Raw genomic sequence first — 6,517 nt, forward strand, 5'->3', positions numbered from 1 at the left:
GATAATCTGACAGATTATTGATAATTCAATCCATTTTTGAGTGATTACTTTATCCATTAAATTTACAAATTGTAATTGATTAATTTCTCCTTCTTTTAAATTCTTTATTTCATTAGGCTCTCTAATATCTTCCATATATGTCTCTATTTGTATATTAAAATCTTCTTTTTCAGAAAGTTTATTATCTTTTATTTCTTCAAAATCAACCTTCTCTAATATTTTAACTCTCTGTTTAAGATCTTTTAACTCTGTTTTTACCTCATTAATTTCTGTTTTTAAATCATTAAAAGTTGGTTCTGTTGGGTGTTTAGAACTTTAGAATTATAAATTATATCTGTTGTTTTTTTAAAATCATAAAATTGTTGAGGTTGAGTTATTAAATTTTTAGGTTTATTATCTAATTTATTTAATTGAATTAATTTTTCTAGCTATTGCAATTCTTTTCTCATCTCTATCTTCAATTTTATCTATAAGTTCGATCTAGCTAACATTAAATTTTCTTCATTTGTTAAAGCACTTATTTTTAACTTATTAAAATTACATTCACAACTTTCATTCTCACTTTGCTCTTACGATCGATTCTTTTCTTTTCAGAAGAATATATATCATCTAGTTGTGCAGTTGTGCTATCATGTTTTCATTTTCCTCATAGATGCATCTGAACTAATCAATTCTTTATATAACTTATTTTTTATGTTTTCATCTATATTAAGTTCATTAATCTTTTACTTTAATTTGCATTTACTTTTATAATGCCCTGGTTTTCCACAATTATAACAAACAGGATTTTTTCCACTTTCATTACTGGGTTTATTTGATTTATAAGTTTTCCTAGAAGGTTTCTTTTCTTTATTTTTAGAATAAGATTTCTTCTCATAAGTTTTTTTATGAAAATTTCTTCTCATAGGTTGTATTGTATTTGGCCTAAAAAAAAAAAAGGTTGTAATGTATTATATAAGAAGTCAGACAACCATAACCTGTAGTGCATGCATATATTGATCACAGTACCTCAAGAAGAAAGAAATGAGTTGAGGAAAAGAAAAGCTCTGACTATATTGATAGACTGTGATTACAGAATGAAAAATATCTAAAAGATTATTACAAAGCTTTATAGCACAATCAGACGAAAAGGAAACCAACTTACTGATTATAATAGACTAATTACAATCTAACTAAAAGGTGCCACATGTCATCTTGCTACTGGCCATCAAGTAACTAAATTGTTTAACAAATAAGAACCACTAAGCTATTGACACCTGGACACCAACATCACTTAATATCCCCCCTCAACCTCAGCGAGGGGACCAAGCCTGAGGTTGCAACAATGCTTAAGATGCAAAGGACTGTGAAGACCTTTGGTAAGGATATCAGCAGTATTTTCTGCAGTAGAGACATATTCCAAATCCAAATATCTACACTGTACCCGTTCTCTAACATAATGAAAATCTGTATCAAGATGCTTAATCCGAGAATGAAAAACTGGATTTGACCCCAATGCAAGAGCAGACATATTATCACATCTAATAAGAGGAGGATAAGGAAGGACTATATGCATATCCTTAAGAACATTCCTGAGCCATGACAAATCAGACACTGTATTAGCCAAGGCTCTATATTCTGCTTCAGTAGAACTCCTAGCCACTGTGCCTTGCTTCTTAGATTGACAGGAAACAGGATTACCAGCAAGGTAGACTATATAGCCAATGGTAGATCGTTTGTCATTAATGTCACCTCCCCAATCAGAATCACTGTAGGCAGTCAAAGCCATGTGACCAGAGTGATAGTGAAGGCCATGAGTAAGGGTACCCTGCACATATCTTAAAATCTTTTTAACAGCTTCATAGTGAGTTTCTGTAGGTTTAGCCATGAATTGACACACAGTATTAGTGGCATAGGCAATGTCTGACCTGGTGAAAGTAAGGTATTGAAGTGCACCTACTAAACTCCTATAAAGAATAGGATCAGAAAGAGGATCCCCTTCATCTTTAGCCAGCTGCAGATGAGGCTTACAAGGAGAATTGCATGGTTTGCAATTGGCCAAACCAGCTTTGACAAGCAGATCTCGAGCATATTTTTCTTGACAAACAAAGATCCCACCATTCCCTTTATATTTAATCTGCAAACCAAGGAAATAAGTCAATTTACCAAGATCTTTCATATCAAAGGCTTTGCTCAACTCATCAATCACATGCTGAACTTCCTTAGAGTGTGAACCAGTGATGATAATATCATCAACATAAAGCAGCAAAAGAACTACACCAACAGCAGAATTCTTGACAAACAAGCTAGGATCTGAATGAGACGAAACAAAGCCAAGAGAAGGAAGAAAACCAGTGAACTTCTCATTCCATGCTCGAGGAGCCTGCTTTAACCCATAAAGAGATTTCTGAAGCAAACAAACATAATCTGAATGAATAGTATCCTCAAATCCCTGGGGCTGTTTCATATAAACCTCTTCTTTTAAGTCCCCATGAAGAAAAGCATTCTTCATATCAAGTTGTCTTAATTCCCACTGGAATTGACTGGCTAGGGCAAGAACCAATCTGACTGTAGAATGCCTGACCACAGGACTGAATGTTTCTTCATAGTCCAATCCTAACTCTTAACTAAATCCTTGTGCCACCAATCTAGCTTTATACCTAGAAAGAGTGCCATCTGCACTAAAACTTGTTGGTTCAGTCAACTGTTGGATATCCGACACACAAGTTAAACCAGAAAAGAAAGCAAATTCATCAAAGGTGTTGGTGTTCATAACTGCACTAAAACACTGAAATTCATTGAAGTCCTTTTTCTGAACCACTCCAGCTTTAGATCTTGTAAGCATACCATGCGCATTGGTGCCATTCAACTGAGCAGTAATGGAAAGAGGGACGACTGAAGAAGCTTCAAGAATATCTGCTGGAGCACTGTTATGGACATGCAACACTTCATGTGCTGTTTGTGGAGAAGTAGCAAGGGAACTATGAGAAGATGTATCAGACATAGGATGTGATTCAGATATCACAGGAGATGCAAGAGGAATATAAATATTAGGAGAAGATGCATCAGACATAGACTGTGTTGCAGAGAGCCTTGGAGATGCAATAGGAACATGAAGTGGAAGAATACAAGGACTGACATCATGGGAAGTAGAGGAAAAGGAAGAAGAAGGAAGATGAGACAACACTTCGGAGAAAGGAAATACAGATTCATCATGAATCACATGTCTAGACAGAAACAACCGACCACTTGAAATGTGAAAACACACTGCCCCTTTATAGCCTAATGCATATCCCAGAAATACACACTCATCACTTTTAGGCTGAAGCTTGTTGCTAGCATATGGTTTAAGAAAAGGATAACAAGCAGTACCAAAAATTTTAAAATGTTTAATATCTGGTAGATGATGAAATAATTTGGCATAAGGTGAAACCATATGAAGTGGTTGGCAAGGCATTCTATTAATAAGCAAAGCTGCGTGAGAACAAGCATGATACCAGAATTTTTGAGGAAGCTTAGCAGCATGTAAAAGTGTAATGGCTGTTTCAACAAGATGTCTATTCTTCCTTTCAGCTATCCCATTTTGTTGGGGTGTGTATGGACAAGAAAAATAATGAATAATACCCTTTGAGGCTAAAAAGGAAGAAAAAGATTTACTGGTAAATTCTCCCCCACCATCAGATTGAAAAATTTTAATACTGATATTGAACTGATTTGCAACGAATGATGTGAATTTGACAAAGATGGAAAACACATCTGATTTATTGACCATAGGGTACAACCACACAAAGCGAGTACATTCATCCACAAACAACACATAGTATCTATACCCCTCCAAAGATACAGTATGAGAAGGACCCCAGACATCACTGTGAATTTTCTGAAAAGGAATAACAAATTGATTAACATGAGGGCTGAAAGGCAACCTAGACATTTTTCCACCTAAGCATGACTTACACAAATGAGATGGACTATCTGGAACAACGGAAATGCAAGTGTCAGACAACATTTTATTGATTATCTCATTTGTAGCATGACCTAACCTATTATGCCAAACAGAAGTCTTAACAAGATGACCGACAAAAGCTACAGGAGAAGAGACTGGAGAAACATGTTGATGACTTGGAATTGTCTTTGGAATGGGATATAGACCTTTGCTACTCCTTCCTCTGAACAGCTCCTTTAGTGTTGCATTGTCCTGCATCCAAATAGCATGCTCATCAAATGAAACATTACAGTTATTGTCTTGGCACAATTTATGAACAGATAAAAGATTGGCAGCAATTCTAGGAACATGCAAAATAGTGCTGAGACTAAGGCAAGAAGATAAAGAGCCAAAACCAATATGCTTGACTCCCAAGCCTTCATCACTGCCAACTGTAATTTTCTCACCAGAATCAAATGGTTCAGCAACAGTGAGATTGTTGAGATCAGTTGTCATATGATGTGTAGCTCCAGTGTCAGCAACCCAAACATCTTCAGAGGCAAAACCAACATTGGCTTGAGCAGTGAGAGCATTTAGTGTCGGAGGTGGAGCTGAACCTTGATAAGCATAGTTAGATCTGTTATAACAGTCCAATGCCACATGTCCCTTTCGACCACAAATTTGACATTCCACTATAGAATTTTGATTCTGAGAAGTTTTATCTCTGTCAAAACAATTGACAGCAGTATGCTCTCTTTTAGAACATATCTGACATTCAGGAACTTGTCTACCCCCATTCCAGTTTCCTCCATAGAATTAGAGCATTCAACCCAAAACCAATTGGCAATGGGTGGAGATGCCCATGACTTATAAGCACATATACTAATTAAACTCTAGTTTTCCGATGTGGGACATTGCTCCACATTACTCTCAACACGTCCCCGCATGTGTGGCAAGATTTTTGAGCCTTACACGTGAACAAATTGTATTGGGTGACGTAGGAGCACGTGTGGCCGTTGGGCCTTACACGCGGATAACCAAGCTCTGATACCATGATCACAGTACCTCAAGAAGAAAGAAATGAGTTGAGGAAAAGAAAAGCTCTGATTATATTGATAGGCTGTGATTACATAATGAAAAATATCTAAAAGACTATTACAAAGCTTTATAGCACAACTAGACGAAAAGGAAACCAACTTACTGATTATAACAGACTAATTACAATCTAACTAAAAGGTGCCACATGTCATCTTGCTACTGGCCATCAAGTAACTAAATTGTTTAACAAATAAGAACCACTAAGCTATTGACACCTGGACACCAACATCACTTAATATATATAGCTTCATCTTAATTATTACATTACTACTGTGATTAATGGTCATCCGGCCTTTGATGTTTTGTCACCTAGGTCCAGTCGTGCGTCCAAGTCTTTTTGTAGGCATTGTGCCATTGGGAAGTCTCACAAACTCCCTTTTTTATCCAATAAAATTAATTGATGCTTCTGTGCATTCTGATGTAAGGATGTCTCCTACTCTCTATAAATATTATATGCTATTTATTGATAAATATAGTCGATTTAATTTCTTGGATATATCCTATGCGTGCTAAATATGAAGTTTTTACTCAGTTTTGGAATTTTTATTTTTAGTTCACAATTTATTTAATTGTTCTATTAAGTCTTTTCAAAGGAATGGTGGCTGGTACTGAGTTTGTTAATAAAGCTTTTATTGAGTTTGTGATAATCTTGGTATTCTACGTCGCTTGTCTTGTCCACACCCTAACCAATCTAATGTGTAAGAGTATTATTGGACGATGTGTTTATATTAGTAGGGTATAGTATAAATAATATTCACTCATATTATAATACATAGACTGGTTATACCACGTGTCAATATATCAGTTATACAGAATAATTTCTCCTGCTGTGCATGGGTATCTGCGGGGATGGGTTTGTGGGGCTATGGGTTTTTTAAGTAGTTTAATTTTTAGTTTTCAATATTTTAAAAATACTTTAATGAAATTTTTTATTGTTTTGTTTCCACGTGGCATACAAGTCATAAAAAAAATTCATGTCAGCAATGTCCATATAGCACTTAACACCAGCTTTGACGGATTTCTTGATGGAAGTCAATTTTGCAAAGTTTTCGGGAGTTCGTGGACGCGCTTGAAATTTTTAGGATTTCATAGACTCACCTGAAATTGACGTCATAGTTAGTAGCCAAATATATAATTGAGCCAAAAAAAAAAATGCTAGAGCATACATTTTGAACAGAGTTGCCTTCCAGAAACAAATGACATTAATATTCATGAATGGGCATGGATTTTTGTAGTAACTATTAATTAATTAAGTAATTACCATTTATCTATGAAGTATCCTTTAATTTTCGCCAGATCAAAGCTACCTTCACGTAAAACCAGTCATTTAGTTAATTAGAGATACCTCGATTTTAAAACATGCTTTCAGTACAAGACTACATATACACTGCAACAATGCTAGCTGCTGGTAACTAAAGGATACATAATGACATAGCTAGATGCATCATACATGCATGATAACCTTACCTAATTAATATTGATGAAAGAAAAGTTCAATCAAATTTAAGTAGCTAA

Source organism: Dryas octopetala, chromosome 3, assembly GCF_963921425.1.
Source record: "Dryas octopetala chromosome 3, drDryOcto1.1, whole genome shotgun sequence".
Classification (NCBI taxonomy): Eukaryota; Viridiplantae; Streptophyta; class Magnoliopsida; order Rosales; family Rosaceae; genus Dryas; species Dryas octopetala.